Source organism: Bos grunniens, chromosome X (assembly GCF_055505025.1).
Source record: "Bos grunniens cultivar Pamir isolate PY7600 chromosome X, Bosgru_T2T1.0, whole genome shotgun sequence".
Lineage (NCBI taxonomy): Eukaryota > Metazoa > Chordata > Mammalia > Artiodactyla > Bovidae > Bos > Bos grunniens.
In genome coordinates, this window is record NC_141194.1 from 128,329,380 (window position 1) to 128,352,228 (window position 22,849).

General features: G+C 39.5%; 1 long non-coding RNA gene and 1 other non-coding gene across 2 annotated transcripts in view; both read left to right on the top strand.

Moving 5' to 3' along the window:
• Nucleotides 1–15,684, top strand: part of LOC147341387 (uncharacterized) — a 55,598-nt gene extending 39,914 nt beyond the window's left edge. Inside the window, exon 5 of the long non-coding RNA XR_015159621.1 lies at nucleotides 14,673–15,684. This is a non-coding gene — a long non-coding RNA (uncharacterized LOC147341387). The remainder of the gene's footprint in view (nucleotides 1–14,672) is intronic.
• A 2,661-nt stretch (nucleotides 15,685–18,345) lies between these two features.
• On the top strand, nucleotides 18,346–18,645 carry LOC147341388 (signal recognition particle RNA). The gene has a single exon (XR_015159987.1).
• Nucleotides 18,646–22,849: the final 4,204 nt, after the last annotated feature.

A 22,849-nucleotide genomic window follows, 5' to 3' on the forward strand; every position in this document is an offset into this window, starting at 1 on the left:
GTTAAGAGACATGGGTTCGATCCCTGGGCCTGGAAGATCCCCCAGAGGAGGACATGGCAATCCACTCCAGTATTTTTGCCTGAAGAATCCCACAGACAGAGGAGCCTGGTGGGCTATGGTCCATAGGGCAGCACAGAGTTGGACATGACTGAGCAACTTAGCACACACACACTGGGATTGTTATGAAAGTTTCATCACATAGGCATAATCAATTATTAACTCTATTTCCAGCCCTTCTCCCTTCTCTAGAGAAGTGGGGTTGAGGCTGAAAGTTCCAAGCTTCTAATCATGACGAAGTATTTCTGGTGACCAGCCTCCATCCAGGAGCTCACCCAGAGTTACTGGTCATAAGAACAAATGATGCTCCTACCACCTAGGAAATTCCAGGGGGTTTAGGAGCCTTGAGTCAGGGACCAGGGTCAAAAACCAAATATTAGAACACAAGATGTTCCTTGTGCTCTTATCACTTAGGAGTTTGCAAGGTTTTCTGGGGCCCTGTGCCAGGAACTAGGGGCAGAGAGCAATATATATATTTTCTATGCTGTCACAGTGGTATATGCATACAATGGAATATTACTGAGCCTTAAAAAGGAAGGCAAGTCTGTGACATGCTACTATAAGGATGAATCTTGGGGAACACTATCCTAAGTGAAATGACCAGTCACATTTTTAAAAGACAAATATTGTGTGATTCCACAACTATGTGATACTTAGTCAAAATCATAAGGACAGAAAGTGTAATAATGATTGCTAGGAGCTGAGGGGAGAGGGGAGTGGGGAGTTAATATTTAATAGATATAGAGTTTCGGTTTTGCAAGATGAAAAGAGTTATGGCAGTGGATGGTGGTAATGGTTACACAACAAAATGAACGTGTTTAATGCCCCTGAACTGTACACTTAATAGTTGAGATGGTAAATATTATGTTGTGTGGATTCTACCATGATAAAAACAATGATCCAGGCAGTTCTTGTCACAGTGCCCGCTGCTTAATAGGTGCTGAATAGTTGGAAGCTGCCTGGAGGGCTACAGTCCATGGGGGTGGCAAAGAGCTGGACACAACTTGGCAACTAAATAATGATAACAAAGCTGGAAGCTTTCTTTATTATCTACCTCTTTTTTATCACTAGGTGAATCCCCACAGTTTTATTTAGAGGACCTACTCCAAACTTTTTCCCTTTCCTCAGCCTTCAGTTCTCACTTTCTTTCCTTGCCTTCTGTGTTCTTGGTTCTCCTTTCACTTCTTTGACAGTCTCTTGTGTTGCCTGTACTGGCTCTTCTTCCTTTTCTTTATTTCCTAAATGTAGATATGCCCTCATGATCTCGTGCTCAAAAGTCTTCTTGTTCTGCATTCCCTCTCTTAGTAATTTCATTTCAGGCTTTACGTGAACGACTTCTAAATGTGTATCTCTGGTTCCAATTTTCCACTTGAACTCCAGACCTGATTTCCAGGCTCCCAACTTGGCCATCTTCACCTGGATATCTCAAAGGCCCCCCACATTTAGTATATGCCAATGTCATCATTTCCAATTCTGCTCCCTGCCCCCACCTCACACCTGTCCTTTTGAATATTTTATGTCTGTTAATGGCATTATCATATTCTCAGGCCCTAAGCTTAAACTCTTGACCTCTCAGAGTTCTAAGGAATTGTCATGCAGTCTTTATATTTCCATTCTCACTGTTGTCAGCCAATTTTATACTTCAGCATCTTGTCCTCCAATAGAGGTAATCACTTTTCCATAAATAGGATGTTTGAGTAGTGTCGTATGTAAAGTACTCCCTTTTCCTGATATCAGAATTGTTGAGAGATACAATTCACAAATATGCTTGGTGAGCAAGGACTTAAAGGGAGGGGAATAGTCTTGAGGGATGTTTTATTCCAGCTATGATGAAGCCCGAAGAACTGTCTCTGCTTTGCAGCAAATGGCACCTAGGTTCAACTTTTCACTCCCTCATAAAGTGCAAGATATATCTTGCCAAACTATGCTCATGGAACACTTTTTTCAATGCTGAGTTCTACGAAGAGACATTATTGAGTGTTGTTAACACCACTGGCTGAGTGACAGTGGAGTTGACAGTCTCCTTCCATTTTGAGTTGATGTAATCAGCTGATGTCTCAAAAAAGCGGTCTTAATCCTTGGATTATGGCCTTGCCATGGCAAAGGGGCTTGCATAACTCAATGAAGTTATGAGCCATGCCGTGCAGGGCTACTCAAGATGGATGGGTCAAAGTGAAGAGTTCTGACAAAAAGTGGTCCACCTGATGAGAAAATGGCAACACATTCTAGTATTCTTGCCAGGAGAGTCCTATGAACAGTATGAAAAAGCAAAAAGATATGATACCAGAAGGTCATCCCACAGGTCAGGAGGTGGCCAATATGCTACCGAGGAAGAGTGGAGGGCAATTACTAATAGTTCCAGAAAGAATGAAGCAGCTGGGCCAAAGTGGAAACGATGCTCAGTTGTGGATGTGTCTGGTGAAGAAACTAAAGTCCCATGCTGTAAAAAACAATATTGCACAGGAACCTGGAATGTTAAGTCAATGAATCAAGGTAAATTGGACATAGTCGAATAGGAGATGGCAAAATTGAACATTGACATCTTAGTAATCAGTGAACTAAAATGGACAGGAATGGGTGAATTTAATTCAGATGACCACTATATCTACTACTGTGGGCAAGAATCCCTTAGAAGAAATGGAGTAGCCCTCATAGTCAACAAGAGAGTCTGAAATGCAGCTGAAGTGCAAGCTCCAAAACGACAGAATGATTTCTATTCATCTCCAAGGCAAACCATTTCAACATCGCAGTAATCCAAGCCTATGCCCTAATCACTGATGCTAAAGAAGCTGAAGTTGACCAGTTCTATGAAGACCTACAATACCTTCTAGGACTAACACACACACACAAAAAGATGTCCTTTTCATCATAGGGGATTGGAATGCAAAAGTAGGAAGTCAAGAGATACCTGGAAACTCTTGGTATTTCAAGGTGAGTTTGGCCTTGGAGTACAAAATGAACCAGGGCAAAGACTAACATAAATGTGTCAAGAGAGCACACTGGTCATAGTAAACACCCCTTTCCAACTAGACAAGAGACAACTCTGCACATGAACATCACTGGGTGGTCAACACCGAAATCAGATTGATTATGTTCTTTGCTGCCAAAGATGGAGAAGCTCTATACAGTCACCAAAAACAAGACCTGGAGCTGACTGTGGCTCAGATCGTGAGCTCCTTATTGCAGAATTCAGACTGAAATTGAAGAAAGTAGGGAAAACTACTAGGCCATTCAGGTAAGACCTAAATAAAATCCTTTATGATTATACAGGCATGGGTGACAAATAGATTCATGAGATTAGATCTGGTAGGCAGAGTGCCCGAAGAACTATGGATGGAGGTTCATACATTTTACAGGAGGCAGTAACCAAAACCATCCTCAAGAAAAAGAAATGCAAGAAGGCAAAGTGGTTGTCTGAGGAGGTTTTACAAATAGCTGAGGACAGAACAGAAGCAAAAGGCAAGGCAGAAAAGAAAACTTAATGCAGAGTTCCAGAGAATAGCAAGGAGAGATAAGAAGGTCTTCTTAAATAAACATTGCAAAGAAATAGAGGAAAACAATAGAATGGGAAAGACTAGAGATCTCTTCAAGAAAATTGGACATACTAAGAGAACATTTCAAGAAAGGATGGGCATGATAAAGGACAGAAATAGCAAGGACCTAACAACAGAAGCAGAAGAGGAGGCAAGAATGCACAGAAGAACTATACAAAAAAAGATCTCAATGACCTGGATAACCATGACGGTGTGATCACTCATCTAGAGCCAGACATCCTGGAGTGCGAAATCAAGTGGGCCTTAGGAATGATCACTACGAACAAAGCTAGTGGAGGTGACAGAATTCCAGCTGAGCTATTTCAAATCCTGGGCTACCCTGGTGGCTCAGATGGTAAAGAAACCACCTGAAATGTGGGAAACATGGGTTCAATCCCTGGGTTGGGAAGATCCCCTGGACGAGGGCGTGGCAACCCACTCCAGTATTCTTGCCTGGAGAATCCCCATGAACAGAGGAGGCTGGTAGGCTACAGTCCAAGGGGTCACAAAGAGTTGGACTTGACTGAGTGACTAAGCACAGCAAAAAAAAAAAAAAACCCATAAAACTATTTAAAATCCTAAAAGATGCTGTTAAAGTGCTGCACTCAATATGTCAGCAAACTTGGAAAACCCAGCAGTGACTATAGGACTAGAAACGGTCAGTTTTCATTCCAATCCCAAAGAAGGGCAATGCCAAAGAATGTTGAAACTACTGTACCTTGGGCTGATTTCATGCTAGCAAAGTTATGCTCCATATGCTTCAAGCTAGGCTTCAGCATTCCATGAACTGAGAACTTCCAGACGTACAAGTTGGGTTTAGAAAAGGCAAAGGAACCAGAGATCAAATTGCCAACATCCGTTGGATCATAGAAAAAGCAAGGGAATTACAGAAAAACATCTGCTTCATTGACTATGCTAAAGCCTTTAACTGTGTGGAGCACAACAAACTGTGGAAAACTCTTAAAGAGATAGAAATACCAGACCACTTTACCTGTCTCCTGAGAAACCTGTATGCAGGTCAAAAAACAACAGTTAGAACCAGATATGGAATAACTGACTGGTTCCAAATTAGGAAAGGGGTATGACAAAGCTGAATATTGTCACCCAGTTTATTTAACTTATATGTGGAGTACATCATGTGAAATGCTGGGCTGGATGAATCAAAAACTGGAACCAAGACTGCTGGGAGAACTACCAACAACCTCAGATATGCAGATGATACCATTCTAATGGCATAAAGTGAAGAGGAATGAAAAAGTTTCTTGATGAGGGTGAAAGAGGTGAGTAAAAAAGCTGGTTTAAAACTCAACATTCAAAAAACTAAGATCATGGTGTCTGTTCCATCACTTCATGGCAAATAGAAAGGGGAAAAATGGAAGCAATGTCAGATTTTATTTTTTTGAGTTTCAAAATCACTGTGGACAGTGACTGCAACCACATAATTAAAAGACACTTGCTCCTTGGAAGGAAAGGTACAACAAACCTAGACAGCATATTAAAAAGCAAAGACATCACTTTGCAGACAAAGGTCCATATAGTCAAAGTTATGGTTTTTCCAGGAGTCATGTATGGATGTGAGAGTTGGACTATAAAGAAAGCTGAGCACTGCAGAATTGATGCTTTTGAACTGTGGTGCTGTAGAAGACTCTTGAGAGTCCCTTGGACTGCAAGGAGATCCAACCAGTCCATCCTAAAGGAAATCAACCCTGAATACTCATGAGAAGGACTGATGCTGAAGCTGAAGCTCCAATAATTTGGCCACCTGATGCAAAGAGCCAACTCACTGCAAAAGCCTCTGATGCTGAAGCCAAAAGGAGAATGGGGTGGCAGAGGATGAGATGGTTAGATAGCATCACCAACTCAATGGACATGAATTTGAATAAACAATGGGAGATAGCAGAGAACAAAGGAACCTGGCATGATGCAGCCCATGGGGTTGCAAAGAGTAGGATGTGACTTTGTGAGTGAACGACAATAGCAACAATCCTACACTTAGATTCTACTCTTAAGCCATTCAGTTCAGTTTAGTCGCTCAGTTGTGTTTGACTCTTTGCAACCCAATGGACTGCAGCACGCCAGGCTTCCCTGTCAATCACCAACTCCCAGAGCTTGCTCAAACTCAAGTCCATCGAGTCGGTGATGCCATCCAACCATCTCATCCTCCATCGCCATCCAACCATCTCATCCTCTGTCATCCCCTTCTCCTGCCTTCAATCTTTCCCAGCATCAGGGTCTTTCCCAATGAGTCAGTTCTTCACATCAGGTGGCCAAAGTATTGAAGTTTCAGCTTCAGCATCAGTCCTTCCAATGAATATTCAGGGCTGATTTCCTTTAGGATGGACTGGTTGGATCTCCTTGCAGTCCAAGGGACTCTCAAGAGTCTTCTCCAACACCACAGTTCCAAAGTATCAGTTCTTCGGTGCTCAGTTTTCCTTACAGTCCAACTCTCACATCCATCCATGAGTACTGGAAAAACCATAGCTTTAACTAGACAGACATTTGTCAGCACAGTAATGTCTCTGCTTTTTAATATACTGTCTAGGTTGGTCATAGCTTTTCTTCCAAGGAGTTTGAACATTCTTTGGCATTACCTTTCTTTGGGATTGGAATGAAAACTGACCTTTTCTTTCTTTTAATTTCATGAATACAGGAACCATCTGCAGTGATTTTGGAGTCCAAAAAAATAGTCTCTCCCTGATTCCACTGTTTCCCCATCTATTTGCCATGAAGTGATGGGACTGGATGCCATGATCTTAGTTTTCTGAATGTTGAGTTTTAAGCCAGCTTTTTCACTCGCCTGTTTCACTTTCATCAAAAGGCTGTTTAGTTCTTCGCTTTCTGCCATAAAGGTGGTGTCATCTGCATATCTGAGGTCATTGATATTTCTTCCAGCAATCTTGATTCCAGCTTGTGCTTCCTCCAATCTGGCATTTCTCATGATGTACTCTGCTTATAAGTTAAATAAGCGGGGTGACAATATACAGCCTTGACGTATTCCTTTCCGATTTGGAACCAGTCTGTTGCTCCATGTCCAGTTCTAACTGTTGCTTCCTGATCTGCATAGAGATTTCTCAGGAGGCAGGTCAGGTGGTCTGGTATTCCCATCTCTTTAAGAATTTTCCAGTTTGTTGTGATCCACACAGTCAAAGGCTTTGGCATAGTCAGTAAAGCAGAAATAGATGTTTTTCTGGAACTCTCTTGCTTTTTCCATGATCCAGCAGATGTTGGCAATTTGATCTCTGGTTCCTCTGCCTTTTCTAAAACCAGCTTGAATATCTGGAAATTCATGGTTCATGTACTGTTGAAGCCTGGCTTGGAGAATTTTAAGCATTACTTTGCTCGTGTGTGAGATAAGTGCAACTGTGCAGTAGTTTGAACATTCTTTGGCAGTGCCTTTCTTTGGGATTGGAATGAAAACTGACATTTTCCAGTCCTAGGAAAATCCTTGCATCTATGCTCGAAAGACATGTAAATGATTACTTTTAATAGCAAGCTGCCCCAAACTGAAGGCAACATAAGCATTCATCAGTTGTATAAATTACATCTATGGTTGTATGCTGCTGCTGCTGCTGCTAAGTCGCCTCAGTCGTGTCCGACTCTGTGTGACCCCATAGACGGCAGCCACCAGGCTCCCCCGTCCCTGGGATTCTTCAGGCAAGAACACTGGAGTGGGTTGCCATTTCCTTCTCCAATGCATGAAAGTGAAAAGTGAAAGTGAAGTCGCTCAGTCGTGTCCGACTCTTAGCGACCCCATGGTCTGCAGTCTACCAGGCTCCTCCGTCCATGGGAGGAGTACTTTTTCAGGCAAGAGTACCGGAGTGGGGTGCCATTGCCTTCTCCGGCCTTCTCCGCTATGGTTGTATGAATATGGCATATTCATAAAATGGAAAAGCAAAACAAAAGAATAATCTGCAATTACCAAAAAAGAATCACAGATAAATCTCAAAAATGTTGAACAAAGTGAGTCAGGGAACACATGCAGTATAATTTCATTTCTTTGAAGTTCAAAAACAGTAAAACTAAGTAATATCTTATTGGTTTGTGGTTATGGAGGTAAACACATGTGATAAAAACTCTAAAGATAAATGAAGAATAAATAGCACAAAATTGAGCAGAGTGGCTAGCTCTTGCAGGTGGTAAGAAAGAGATGTTAGACCAAGGAGCGGCATGGAAGGTTTTAAAGGCATTCTTTCTGAAGCTGGGTGGTATATCACAGATTTTCATTGTATTTTTATTCTTTGAACTATGTATTTGCCTTAAATACACTATTACACGCATGGTATACTTCACAGTTTTTATTTTATTTTTTTAAAGGTACTATTATTTTTAAGTTCTTTGAGATGAGAGGATGGCCTTTTTTTTTTTCAGCTAGATAGCTCTTGTCCACCTTCAAAACTCACTTCAAATTTCCTTTGGGAAGCCACCTCTGACTCCCTAAGATGATTTATTTAATATGGAATATTTCAAACATACACAAAAGTAAAGAGAATAATACGATGAACCACCATGTAACTGTCTCCTAGCTTCAAAAATTTTTAACATATAGTCAATTATGTTTATTCTACAGCCTGCCACATTTCCCTGCCTGCCGCCCCCCCGCCCATCCCGTTAGATCATTTGAAAGCAAATCTCTACCATCCTATCACTTCATCTGTAAATACTTTTGTAAGAGTCCCTAAGAGTTAAGAATTCAAAAAAGGCACAACTCCAATATGATTATCCACTTAAAGAAATTGACAATGACTCCTTAATATCAAATATCCAGATAGTGTTAAATTTTCTCTGTGTCCTATAGTTTTTGATTTGTTTGAATAAGGATCTAGGCAAACTTTGCACATTACATTTGGTTATTGTGATTTTTAAATCTCTTTAAATGTAAGGTTTCTGCCCCCCCCCCTTTTTCCCCTTGAAATTTATTTGTTGACAAAACGAGAAGTGGTCAATTTTGTGCATTCTGGATGTCTGGCTGATTTACCTATCCTCTGCTCATTTCATAAGCCTCTCTATCTTTCCTTTTCCTAACATTTTCTATTTTCATCTATACATTTTGGGGGAATAGATGAGAAAGGATGCCAGGAGAGAACAGAATGAGGATGGGGGTAACCTCTACATGGATACACCCTAGGGTTCCCCACATTTGATTGGAATCATGAGTTTATTTGCCCATCTCCCTCCAGCATACCTCCTGGGGGCCAACACCAATGTCTTCTTTGATTCTGTATCCTCTGTTTACACAGAATTTTACACACAGTAAGTACTAAATACACGCTTATTGAATGAACGAATGCTGCTGCTCTCTTGGACTGCTATGTGCTACACCTTCTTTTCCAACTTTGTAGGAAGATTAAGAATTTGTGAAAACTTTGATTTCAACCCCCTGGGGTAAGGTATTATGCAAAATTCTTTTGATAGTTACTTTTCTCGAAAAGTATGACAAATTTCATTGTGAAGAGCACTTTATTTATTGTACTTTCCTTTGTTGCCTATTTCCTGAACCACCATGGTCTTGATAGGCTTGTTTGAATTTAAACACAAAAGTCCCTGCTCTGTAACTTAATGGGAGGTTGAGGGGGACTCCCAGCAGACTTGTCTTCAGGGAGAATTGTGGGTTAACGGCTTCTGAGTAATGCATTACTCACCACAGCTTCTTAGAAACTTCTGAACCAAATTGTTACTTTCTGAGATATCATTGCTCTGTTCCTTGAATTTCATGGGTCATCCCCTCTTGTAGATTTTCTGACTTCACTCTATGAAAAACAAACGTCCTTCTCTGCACTTGCTCTAGTATTTCCTCCTGATTTATGGTTGAGGCATATGTACTCTCTAGGGCACATGGCTAAATATCCCTTCTGTTAGCTCTGTAGCAGGTACTTAGACTTGTATTTATTGTCTGTTTTACTTTGTCACTAACAGAAAATGTACCAGTCCCACCAAATAAGGACACTTTTCTATCTGCTATTGGATTTGATAATATTGTACTCATCCGTCTGATCCTGTGAATACCACTGATGTCTTTAGAATTCTTTTAGAAATACTCCCTGTTTTCCTAATTCCAGGTAATGAATCTGGTTCACGGAACTTGAAATGTAGTTTTTGTAAAACTGTTATAAATTGGACTCAATAATTTAAAATCCAACCAAACTAATCATGCTGTAGCTCTGAGTGTGTAGGGTTTATGGAATTATGTTTGAAATGGTAGGTGATGAAGTCCCTCCCTCATTATTTTTTAATGCAGCAGTTAGATAATAGTGAATTAAGATTTCCTGGAGAGGCAATTTTAAGCCATAAACTGACAGTGAAAGATGAACAAAGACTGGATGACATATTGAAATTATACCTAGTACATAAACTTATATCAAACACTTCTAATCTGGCAAACAATGCAATGAGTGACAGCAGATGCAATAAAACAGAAACCTAGATCAATTATCTTAGAAAGATTGCAGTCAGCAGATAAAAATGGGACTGTGGAGTCTTCTGAATTAACTAGCACTGAGAACATGAATCAGTCTTTCATCTTTTATTATTTCATCCTTTTCCTTTGAAGTAAACTTAAAAATAATCTTTTTGCCAACTCCTAAAAATGAAATATTCACTATATCACTTTTGCTCCTTATTAAAAACTGGTATTAGTGTGCCTTTATACTGAAGACATCAAAGAAACTATGGAGTATACTTGTATAAACATAAGGAAGCCTGAAGTATATTGTTTATTTTTCTATGGAATAAATGCAAGATCATGATACTTCATTGTTGTGCATTTACTGAATTCTACTTGGATTTTTTGAAAGAAATTTTCCTTCCCTTTTTGATTCGACCTTTGTTGAATGGATGAAATATATGGTAATTTGTTTATAGCATTTTGCGATCAGCTCCACTTTTCATCCATGATAATGTCCACCAAGTGGACCACTGCATTCGTTTACTCTTTCCAATGGGCTTGGGTTTTAATAGTTTTATTCCACTGCCAAATAGTATCTAACTATATGTAATCAAGTACATCTGGATGTTATCTGTTCCTCCCATGTTTTAAACTGTCAGTATATCCTGGTACATGTTGCAGACACCATTGATTGCCTACCATCACTACCTCTTCCACGATAACAGAACCCCAACTTGTACTGGTTTGAGGCACTGTAGGTTTCAACAGAGGCTCAATCCCTTCTATCTCAGTCTGTTACCCAGCTAAGCTGGCCTTGGTAAATTTTTAAATTAAAACTTATTATTTTTTTTTTAGAGCAGTTTTACATTTGTTATTGACTCTCTCTAGCTGGGCTCCAACAACGGTCCTCCTGCCCAGTGCCATTGGAGCCAACAGAAGGAGACCAAGTTCAGTTCAGAGGCAAAGAAAGCAGAGGAATGGTCTGATCAGAGTGGAGAGGTGCGAGCTTGAGCTGTAGAGCACACGTCTATGGGCAGGGCTGCTTTATAGGGCTTTGTCAGCAGGCAGGGGCCAGGATTTCTCACGGGTGGGGAATGGTTGTGCTGCTCAGAGCACTCGGTCCGGATCCAAGTGCTGGGCGCGACGCTTCTGCACTTGGCCTGCCGCCGCCATCTTGGTCATGTGCAGCATTATCGGCATCCAGTCTGCTGCCACCCTGTTGGGTTGCAATGTCATGTACAGAGCTTCTGCACAGGGCCCGCTAAGCTGAGGCATCAGGCACAGCCATTTCACGCTAGGACTCTGTTATGAAGTGCCGGATGCGAGACTTCTATACACAACCCCAGGAACAAGTGAAACTAGACTAAGCACAAAAGACAAGAGGAGGAAAAAAAGGGTTAGACTTCATTTTATTACCTAGATTCTATTTTTATCTCCTGGGAATTGTTAATGGCCTTTGCCAGTGACAGATTCACGGCAATAGGTACAGAGATTTTTCTGTTCACCTCTGCTCCCAGCTATGCACAGCCTCCCTCCTGCTCCTTCCCTGTTACCCACATCCCCTCTAGCATGGTACGTTTGTTACAATTGTTGAACCTATGTTGTCACATCATTATCAGCCAAAGTCCATAGCTTACATTACCATTCACTCTTGGTGTTGAACATTCTATGCATTTGGACAAATGCTTAATGCCATATATCCATAATCATGGTATCATACAGAGTATTTTCACTGCCCTAAAAATCTTCTGTGCTCTGCCTATTCATCCCTCTCTGACCCCCAACTCCTGGCAACTACTGACTGATCTTTGTAATATCTTCGTAGTTTTCCTTTCTCCAGAATGTCATGTAGTTAGCATCATCCACTATGTAGCCTTTTCAGAGTGTCTTCCTTCACTTAGTGATAGGCATCTAAGTTTCCTCCATGTCTGTTCATGGCCTGATCATTCATTACTTTTTAGCATCACATAACAGTCCAATGTCTAGATGAACCACGGTTTATGCATCCATTCACCTGCTGAAGGACATCCTGGTTGCTTCCAAGTTTCGGCAATTAGGAGGCAAGTTGCTATAAACATTGTGCACAAGTTTTTGTGTGGACAAAAATTTTCAACTCCTTTGGGTGAATATCAAGCGGGGAGATTGCTGGATTGCATGGCAACAAAGAGTATGTTTAGTTTTATAAGAAATCATCAAAATGGCTATACCATTTTACATTCCCCTCAGCTGTGAAGGAGAGTTCCTGTTGTTCCGCATCCTGGCCAGCACTTGATGTTGTCAGTGTTCTGGATTTTGGCTGTTCTAATAGGAGTGTACTGGTATCTTGTTGTTTTAATTTACATTTCCCTGAATACATATGTTGTGGAGCATCTTTTCATATGCTTACTTGCCATCTGTATATCTTCTTTGTTGAGATGCCTGTTAAGGTCTTTGACCCATTTATTTTTTTTACAGGTTGCTTCTTTTCTTATTGAGTTGTAAGTGTTCTTCATATATTTGGTATAATAGTCCTTTTTATCAGATGTATCTTTTGCAAATATTTTCCCCATTCTGAAGCCATGAGAATTCCATTATCCTTGTTAATGACAGGCTTAGGCAAGGACATGTGATTTAATTCTGATAATGACGCAAATGGAAAAGTCCGTTGGAGGCCTCTGGGGAAGGTCTTTATCTCAGTCTTAGAAAGAAGCACCAGAAAAGAATGTCCTCTTTCCTGGCCTTTGGAAATTGTTTGAGGACATAGTGCCTGGAGGTGTTGTAACCATTCTGCAGCTATGAGAACAGTAGCAGACAAAGAGAACCTCAGAGTAGAAAAATGGAAAGAATGAATACTTGATAATATTGTTGAACCTGTGAATTGCTGACACTGCTTTATCTCTGTTTTCTTTGTCATATGATTTAATAAGCTAACAATTGTTGAACCCAGTTTGGGTTGAGTTTTCTATTAGTCACATCCAGGCATCCAACATAAAGCTGATGGTTCCTATATTGCATTAGGTGAAGTCACTCTCTTGGTTTCCAAGCACTGCACTAAAATTTCATAGCTTCAGCCCCATTAGGGCTGAATATCAACATGAAATAATTAAAACTGAATTACAGGGTATGCTTTCCTATTGTCATTACTTTTATTTTATTCATTAAATGTGTAGCTATCAAAGCAATAGTTGATGTCATAGAAAATTATGAATTTTTAAAATCTTTTTCTTTTTCAAACTGAAGAATTATTGGAGAAGGTGTGTTTAGCAAATTTGTGATGATACAAAGATAGGAGAGCACCATATGACAGGATTCAGAACTAGTTCAACAGGCTGTAATGATGAGCCACAAACAAGTGAATTGTAATAGAGAGAAATGTATGTATTTTTGCATTGAGGTTAATGAGATGCGGGCTAAGGTTGTTTGGGATGAGCATTAAAGTCTGCTTATATGACAAGCATCTGGTGAATTCAGTTCACTGTTAATTCTGTAAGTGCCAAGATTAGGACAAAGCCAAAAAATTACTAAAAGAGTAAATATATAAATCCTTCTTTCATTCAACAAGAATTTATTAAACATGCATTCCAGAAATGCATATTAAGAGCTGGTTGAGAGAAAGGGCTTTGGACGTCAACTGGTCTCAGCTTGGACTCTGAGATCTTAGGCAAGTTACTTCTTGGTGCCTCCATTTTCTTATCTGTAAAATATGACTAATAATAATGCATGATGATTGAGAGAACCAAAATAATTTATGTAAAGAGCCTGGAAAAGTATTTAGTAGCAAGAATAAATTTTTAGCATTTAGCCTTGTTCTAGATCAGCTGTGGTAATTGTTCACACTAATCTGCTTTGTTCAGTTTATACCTGGAGAACTTTGTTTTTGTATCATATTTGGAAGCACACTGAGAGACTAGGGAGCAACCAAGTAAGCGTGAAAAGAGGATCTCTGGAAACAATATCAGACAAGGAATAATATCAGGAATTAAATATATGACCTCAAAAGGCTTCTTATATTTAAAAGGGAGCCATATAAATCGGGGAATAAATTTATTTTGTGTTGTTGCAAAGGGAACCCTGGGCACAATAAGGAGAAGCAGAATTCAGCTTAATACACTGATGACTCTTAGCTATAACTGCTATGCAACAGTTGCCTGGCCTAATTGGAAAAGCAGTGACCTCCCTATCGTTGGAAGTACTTGGGCAGAGGCCAGATGAGCATCTGTCAGGGATGATACAGGGAATTCAATGAGTCCTGCAATTTCTGCAGTTGTGTATTTGACTTGAATCCTTTTTAGCAATGAGGTTCTGATTGAATTTTCAATCCATATATCCTTGGAAGGTTTTTTAACCTACAAGAAATATTAATACACCAACAAGAAAACTATTTTGCAGAATTAAGAATTTCAGAACTGTCTGAAATGTCCTTCAGAGACTAAATAGATACATTTCTCAATTACTAGTCCCTGAATTGATTGGTAAGGGAATTAAAAATTTGTTATTATTTTTACATTTTATTAATTTTCCTTTCATTATAAAAGAGATACATTAAATAAAATGGTAGAAGAGAAAGAAAAAATCAGTTTCATCACATTTTTATGCATAGTTGATCACATATGACTTGAATTTATATATACAAATATAAATATATTACATAATATATAACATATAAATATATTTTTGCTATTTTAATTGTATAAGGGTTTTATTATTTTTCTATGTTGTAGAAGACTCTTGAGAGTCCCCTGGACTGCAAGGAGATCCAACCAGTCCATTCTAAAGGAGATCAGTCCTGGGTGTTCATTGGAAGGACTGATGTTGATGCTGAAACTCCAATACTTTGGCCACCTGATGTGAAGAGCTGACTCATTTGAAAAGACCTTGATGCTGAGAAAGATTGAGGGCAGGAGGAGAAAGGGATGACAGAGGATGAGATGGTTGGATGGCATCACCGACTCAATGGACGTGTGTTTGGGTAGACTCCGGGAGTTGGTGATGGACAGGGAGGCCTGGCGTGCTGCCACTCATGGGGTCGCAAAGAGTCGGACACAACTGAGTGACTGAACTGAAATGAGGGCTGCCATAACAAAATACCACAAATTAGGTGGTTTAAACAACAAAAATTTAATTTCCCCGTTTCCTAAGGATTCTAGTCATATTGGATTAGGGGCCCACCATACTCCAGCATCATGTCATCCTAACTTAACTAATTACATCTGCAACAATCTTATTTCCATATATAAGGCTACATTAAGGGTGAGGATTTCAATGTATGAATTTTAGGGGTACACAGTTCAACCCACAACAAGGATCAAACCAATTGTAGTGCCATCTATAATGTATAAGAGCACTGTTTTCCTGTATCCTCAATGACATTTAAGCTTTATTATTTATTTATTTATTTTTAAATTAATTATTTTAATTGGAGGCTAATTACTTTACAATATTACAGTGGTTTTTGCCATACATTGACATGAATCAGCCATGGCTTAAGCTTTATTTTTAAAAGAAGTTGTTTTGCCAATTAGGTGAAGAATTGTACCACAGTGATGTTTTAATATATATTCTTTTTCTAGTGAGTGCAAAATTTTTTTATGTTTGCTTACTAGTTGAATTTCCTCTTTTGTGAAATGTCTGTTCCTGTCTACTGCCTGTATTTTTTTAATTATGAAAATAATATATTACAAAAGATTTGAAAAACAGAGAAAATAAAAACCGGCCATAATGCCACTATTCCAACACAGCTATTATCATTTTTACTGATTTCTGGGCTATTTTCATACGCATGTTTTACCCTTTTGTAATTGTAGTGTACATGTAGTCTTATCTCCTGCTTTCTTTTTTATCTTACAATGTAATATAATATGAAAATGGGTTAATCCTCAGTGCACCAGAATAGCTCATTCAACAATTATGAATTTGAACTAGGCTTCTAATATTAGACAAATAGAAACTTTTTTCAAGGATATACTACCTGGCCATTAATGGGGTACAAAATAAGAGTATTCCTGGTTGCAAGAAAGTTAAAATTACATTTCCATACCATGGCCTAGCTTTGGGTATCTGGTGCTCGGGTGTCCAATACATGTTAAATGAATTAATAGTCTAGTTATTAGACATCATTTTTTATTCATTTTTTTGGTGAAATATCTCCATTTTCAGAATTTTCTTCATTCTAGGCTCACACATGAAATACAGCATTAAGACTTTACAACATAAGGATCAATGCATTATCAATCATGCATTTAAGAACCAGCATCATACTGGACAAAATATAAGTTAAACTAGTATAAGATCCACCATTTAAAAAAACATATTTTAAAAGTCATAAGTGAAAGGAGGATTTTACAAAACGTCTTTCAAAGTAAACTTGTGTGTATCAAGAACTATGGTTCACAAAAACAAATTTATTCAGTGGACAAAATCCAAACATGGAATCCTTTTTATCCCTTGTAATAAAAAAAAAAAAACTTCACATTAGAACCAAGAGATGTTACAAGTTATCATTGACCTATCGTCTGAGATATACTGAGCTAAAATAAATATCTGATGGTGTTTATAATTCTACAGGTGTATATCGATAATATACACCAAAGATTTCTTTCTTTTTTCTTTCTTCTCCTTCCTCTCATTTCATTGGAAATATTTTGCACATATTGTCACTTGTATTTCAGTCTTTATAATTAAACAATAAGATGGAACAGACTAGAGATCTTTAAGAAAATTAGAGATACCAAGGGAACATTTCATGTAAAGATAGGCACAAAAAAGGACAGAAAATGGTATGGACCTAACAAAAGGAGAAGATATTAAGAAGAGGTGGCAAGAATACACAGAATTATACAAGAAAGATCTTAATGACCCAGATAACCATGATGGTGTGATCACTCACCTACAGCCAGACATCCTGGAGTGTGAAGTCAAGTGGGCCTTAGGAAACATCATTACACACAAAGCTAGTGGAGGTGATGGAATTCCAGCTGAGCTATTTAAAATCCTAAAAGATGATGCTGTGAAAGTGCTGCACTCAATATGCCAGCAAATTTGGAAAACTCAGCAGTAGTCACAGGACTGGAAAAGGTTGGTTTTCATTCCAATTCCAAAGAAAGTCAGTGCCAAAGAATGTTCAAACTACCACCCAATTGCGCTCATTTCACATGCTAGCAAAGTAATGTTGAAAATCCTTCAATATAGGCTTCAACAGTATGTGAACCAAGAAATTCCAGATGTACAAGCTGGATTTAGAATAGGCAGAGGAACCAGAGACCAAATTGCCAACATCTATTGGATCATAGAAAAAGCAAGAGAATTCCAGAAAAACATCTACTTCTGCTTCATTGATTATGCTAAAGCCTTTGGCTATGTGGATCACAACAAACTGTGGAAAATTCGTAAAGACTTAAGAATACCAGACCACCTTACCTGCCTCCTATGAAACCTATATGCAGGTCAAGAAGCAATAGTTAGAACTGAACATGGAACAATGGACTGGTTCAAAATTGGCAAAGAAGTACATCAAGCCTGTATATTGTCACCCTGTTTATTTAACTTATATGCAGAGTACTTAATGAGAAATGTTGGACTGGAGGAAACACAAGCTGGAATCAAGACTAAAGGGAGAAATATCAATAACCTCAGATATGCAGATGACACCACCCTTATGGCAGAAAGTGAAGAGGAACTAAAGAGCCTCTTGATGAAAGTGAAAGAGGAGCATGAAAAAGCTGGCTTAAAACTCAACATTCAGAAAACTAAGATCATGGCATCTGGTCCCATCACTTCATGGCAAATAGATGGGGAAACAATGGAAACAGTGACAGACTTTATTTTCTTGGGTTCCCAAATCAGTGCAGATGGTGACTGCAGCCATGAAATTAAAAGACACTTGCTCCTTGGAAGAAAAGCAATGAGAAACCTAGACAGCTTATGAAAAAGCAGAGATATTACTTTGCCGACAAAGGTCCACATAGTCAAAGCTATAGCTGTTCTAGTAGTCATGTACAGATGTGAAAGTTGGACAATTAAACAAGGCTGAGCACCAAAGAATTGATGCTTTTGAACCGTGATGGTTGGAGAAGATTCTTGAGAGTCCCTTGGACAGCAAGGAGATCAAACCAGTCAATCGTAAAGGAAATCAGTCTTGGATTTTCATTGGAAGGACTGATGTTGAAGCTGAAGCTCCAATATGTTGGCCACCTGATGCGAAAAGCTGACTCATTTGAAAAGACCCTGATGCTGGGAAAGATTGAAGGCAGGAGGAGAAGGGGACGACAGAAGATGAGATGATTGGATAGCATCCCCAACTCAATGGACATGAGTTTGAGCTAACTCTGGGAGATGGTGATGGACCGGGAAGCCTGACATGCTGCAGTCCATGAGCTCGGAAAGAGTTGGGCACGAGCCGGGCGCGGTGGCGCGCGCCTGTAATCCCAGCTACTCAGGAGGCTGAGGCTGGAGGATCACTTGAGCTCAGGAGTTCTGGGCTGCAGTGCGCTATGCCGATCGGGTGTCCACACTAAGTTCAGCATCAATATGGTGACCTCCCGGGAGCGGGGGGCCACCAGGTTGCCTAAGGAGGGGTGAACTGGCCCAGGTCGGAAACGGAGCAGGTCAAAACTCCCGTGCTGATCAGAAGTGGGATCGCGCCTGTGAATAGCCACTGTACTCCAGCCTGGGCAATATAGCGAGACCCTGTCTCTAAGAAAAAAAAAAAAAAGAGTTGGACATGACTGAGCGACCAAACAACAACAAATTAAACTATAAAAAATGGTGTCAAACTTAAAAGCTTCACATCCTTCTTCTCTGCCATCTCGTCTTCTCTAAAGCTTCCAATTAAAAAAAAGTGATATAAAAATATTGCTTCTCAAAATATGTGGTGAAGGACATTTAAAAAATTTTCAAATTGTAGTGAACTAATACTTTTATAAAATACAATAAAAACAAACTATTAGAAGAATTAAAAGATCAATGTCATAGAAAATAAAAATCCAAAAAATTTTAAAGATTCTATAGACATGAAAATTATCTTGTCAAATTTCTGTATATAATGTAAAATGCTTAATCTTAATTCCTGTACTTGTCTAGCTATGGACTGGTAATATAGAGTCTACACACTACACTTTGAGTAACATTGATATAAAACAAAGACCCTCTCCTTAAGGAGTTGAGAATCTTGTTAGGGTGAACACTATAATAGTAAAAAATTGTATTACAATTTATAATTGTATTTTTATATAATACAAAATTGTATTATAATCTATGCTATCCCAGACCACACCAGCCTGGAGTGACATAAAAGACATGCTCACTGTGAGACAGTAAAAAAATTTTATCTTGGTCTCTTCCCTGGTTACTGGTATAAGGCTCCTAAAACCCAAGTCATTTTCTGGGTGATAGAAGTGTCTTTTGTTCTACTGAGGCAACTCTAGGGGGGAAGGGGCTCCTGGCTGCCTCCTGAATGAAGACTGGCCACCAGAAAGACCAAGCCATGATTAGTGGCTTGCAATTTTCAGCCTTGCTTCCTTTCTTTTGAGAAAGGAGAAGGGCTGGTACTGGAATTAATGGTCAGTCATAAGGTGACATATACCAACCTCATGGGGACAGAAGCTCCTGTTCTCAGGACCCTCTCAGATCTTGCCCTGTGTATCTTTTCATCTGGTGGTTCATCTGTATCTTTTATCATATCCTTTAATAAACTGGTAAATGTTAGTAAATGTCTTCTTGAGTTCTGCGAGCCACTCTAACAAATTAATCAAACCTGAAGAGAGGGTCCTTGGAATTTCTGATCTATAGCCAGTTGGTCAGGGCTTGTGAGTGGCATCTGAAGTGTGTGTGTGTGTGTGTGTGTGTGTGTGTGTGAGTGAGTGTGTGCGTGTATGTGTGTGTGTGTGGCAGGGGGCAGTCTTGTGGGACTGAGCTCACCTGTGGGATCTGACATATCTCCAGATAGATCCTATCAGAATTGAGTTAAATCTTAGGACAGCCAGCTGGTGGCACAGAGAATTTGCTTGGTGGGAGAAAATCTGCACATATCTGGTGCCAGAAGTGTGAGTGCAGTAGTAGTGAGAATAAAAGAGATACACAGGAGGAGGACTGAGGTTTTTCCTTCTCATCTTAAAGGTAAAGATGGGTACAACATTGATAGGGGAGCACATATCTACATACACAGAGGTAACTATTAACAAAAATGGTAATAGTTAAAAGAAGTAAGATGGTCAAAAATATACCAAAACAGCTGTATAAATTATAAAACATACATCATGATTCTTTCAGCTGCATGACTGTAAAATTCACAAATTTCATGGGAAAAAATGCCATTATCATGTTTAAATAATCACAATATGGTCAGAGTGTCACACTCATCATTTCTCTGGGTTTGCTTGAGTTCCTTCTTGTGGAGTCTCCAGTTTCTCTCCACATCAAAACTCAACCACATTATTTCTTGGAACTCCCAGGAATAAAATCTCATTCATACAGCTTTCAAGTGGTCTTGTCCATACTTTTTCCATTGTCTGGTGACCTGCTGCCAAGACTTTTGATGTAATGAAGTTGTCATTACTGCCAGAGTCTATCAAAGATACTACTGTCCTCAACTTCTAAGTTTCAAATAATGGAAACAAAGGTTTGTCAAGGGACCGTTAGGTTTAATGATTCATGAGAGGTGCCAGTAACCTTTTCGACTTCTTGGTTCCCAGTCCCATGTATTCGGACAATGAAAGAAATAGCATTATATGTACTATTGGCTGACTCAGAGTGATTCCACATCCTGTAGCAGCATCCCAACCTCGCAAGGTGTTAGTTTCCTAGGTGGTACCGTAACTGAGTCTTCAGTAACCTTTCCAATGATCTATGAGACCTGCACCTTCAGTGATGGTGTACATAACACCAGTGAATCTCGTGGACTTCAACCCAATTTATCAGTAGCAACACACTTTGAGCCCCTGGTAAAGTACCATACTTTGAGGTGACTAGCCATAACCTTAGGGAAAGTTGATTGCATTAGACCCCTTCCTTTATGGATGGGGTAGCAACTTCCCTCACTAAAGCAGAAACTGTTTCTGGATTCACTCTCTCTCTGACCCTGCTGGTACAATACTTTTGCAATGGAGAGTAAGGCCTTTTAGCATGCATTCTACTTGAGACATGAAAGTTCTCATTCTCGAGGCCCATTCTGAAGACTTCTTAGCCATTTTCTTTTAAAAGCTTTGGTAGTCTGGTAAAGCTCATGAACCCATTCTCAGAGTAGTATTTTTAAGTGCAACACATAAAATACATAAGATTATTAAGGAAACCAGGATTCTATAATATTATATTGTTCCATCTTCCAGCCACTTAGGATTCTGTGGACCCCAAATTAAGAGGCTAATCTAGTTACCAATTTTCTACTTTCATGTTTTCCAAATCCATAACAATAAATCAAACCATTAGATTCTGCCAGTGAATTGTATAGCTAAGAGGCTGGTAAACTCCAGTTTATTAACTGCTTTTATAAATAAAGTTTTATTGAAATACATATCCTTCTATTTACATATTATCTATGGTCATTTTTACACTACAGGGGTAAAATTAAGAAGTTGCAACAAGATCATATGTGGCCCAAAAGCTGAAAATATTTACTACCTAGCTGTTTAGAGCAGAGAAGGCAATGGCACCCCACTCCAGTACTCTTGCCTGGCAAATCCCATGGACAGAGGAGCCTGGTAGGCTGTAGTCCATGGAGTCGCTAGTAGTCGGACACGACTGAGCGACTTCACTTTCACTTTTCACTTTCATGCATTGGAGAAGGAAATGGCAACCCACTCCAGTGTTCTTGCCTGGAGAATCCCAGGGACGGGGGAGCCTGGTGGGCTGACGTCTCTGTGGTCGCACAGAGTCAGACATGACTGAAGCAACATAGCAGCAGCAGCAGCAGCAGCTGTTTAGAGAAAAAGTTTGCCAACCACTGGTATAGATCCTGGCCTAAAGGCCAAGCAAGCAAAGTGGACCTGAAGTTGTACTCCTTGAAGTTCTGCACATTGGGAGGACTTTACTTCTCCACTGTTCTTCTGGGGTAGCCCTCAGGACTATAATGCTGGAACAATTCACTTCTGGCTTTTTCAGGCATATTACGCAGAGCCAGTTTTAAATAAGCCTTGAACTTCCCATGAGGTTGTTGGTATTGCAAAAATAGCTATGAAGCAGGAGTAGATATGCTGAGACTTGTAACTTCAATATCTACTCAGGCCACATTCTGAATGTATACTCAATAGCTTCCATTGAAGAGGAAATGCTTCAGGGTACATGTAAGGTTATAGCTAGGCAGCTGACTCTTAGCATTCAGTTCATGATGGGCAGTTTGGGTTATAATTAGTCACTTGAAGATCTGTGTTAGAAATTCAACCAGAAACTAAAAACAACCAGAAACTAGAAGCAAGACATGGATTGGTTTTAAAGGAGAAAAGTTACTTCCTTAAGGGAACATAAGTTTGTTTAAGAACTCCAGGGACTCCTTGCTGTGATTCTTGGGTATGGACTTTCCACAAGCTATTATAACATCCCAATATGCCACAAATGTTTCTGGCACCATTGGGTTTAATGGGTTATAGTGGCCAAGTGGTAGAACCACTCCTCGGATTAGGTGGAGCACCATCTCTTGCTCTGTGTTCCCTCAAAGATGAAAGATTACAGCATTGTAGGCCAGTAAATGGAAAGAAGCAACCAGTCAAACATGATCTATGTTTTCTAAAAATCCGTTGAAATTCTTTAAATGATAGGGAGTCAAAGATGCAACAACTTTTTATTTACTTTGGAAGGGATATTCAGTATGTCTCAAATCCTGGATGTACTTGCCCCCCTCCCACCAAAATTTTACTGATGTGTCAGGATAACCTTGTATTTTGGGGAGAACTGTTGCCCATTTTCTAGC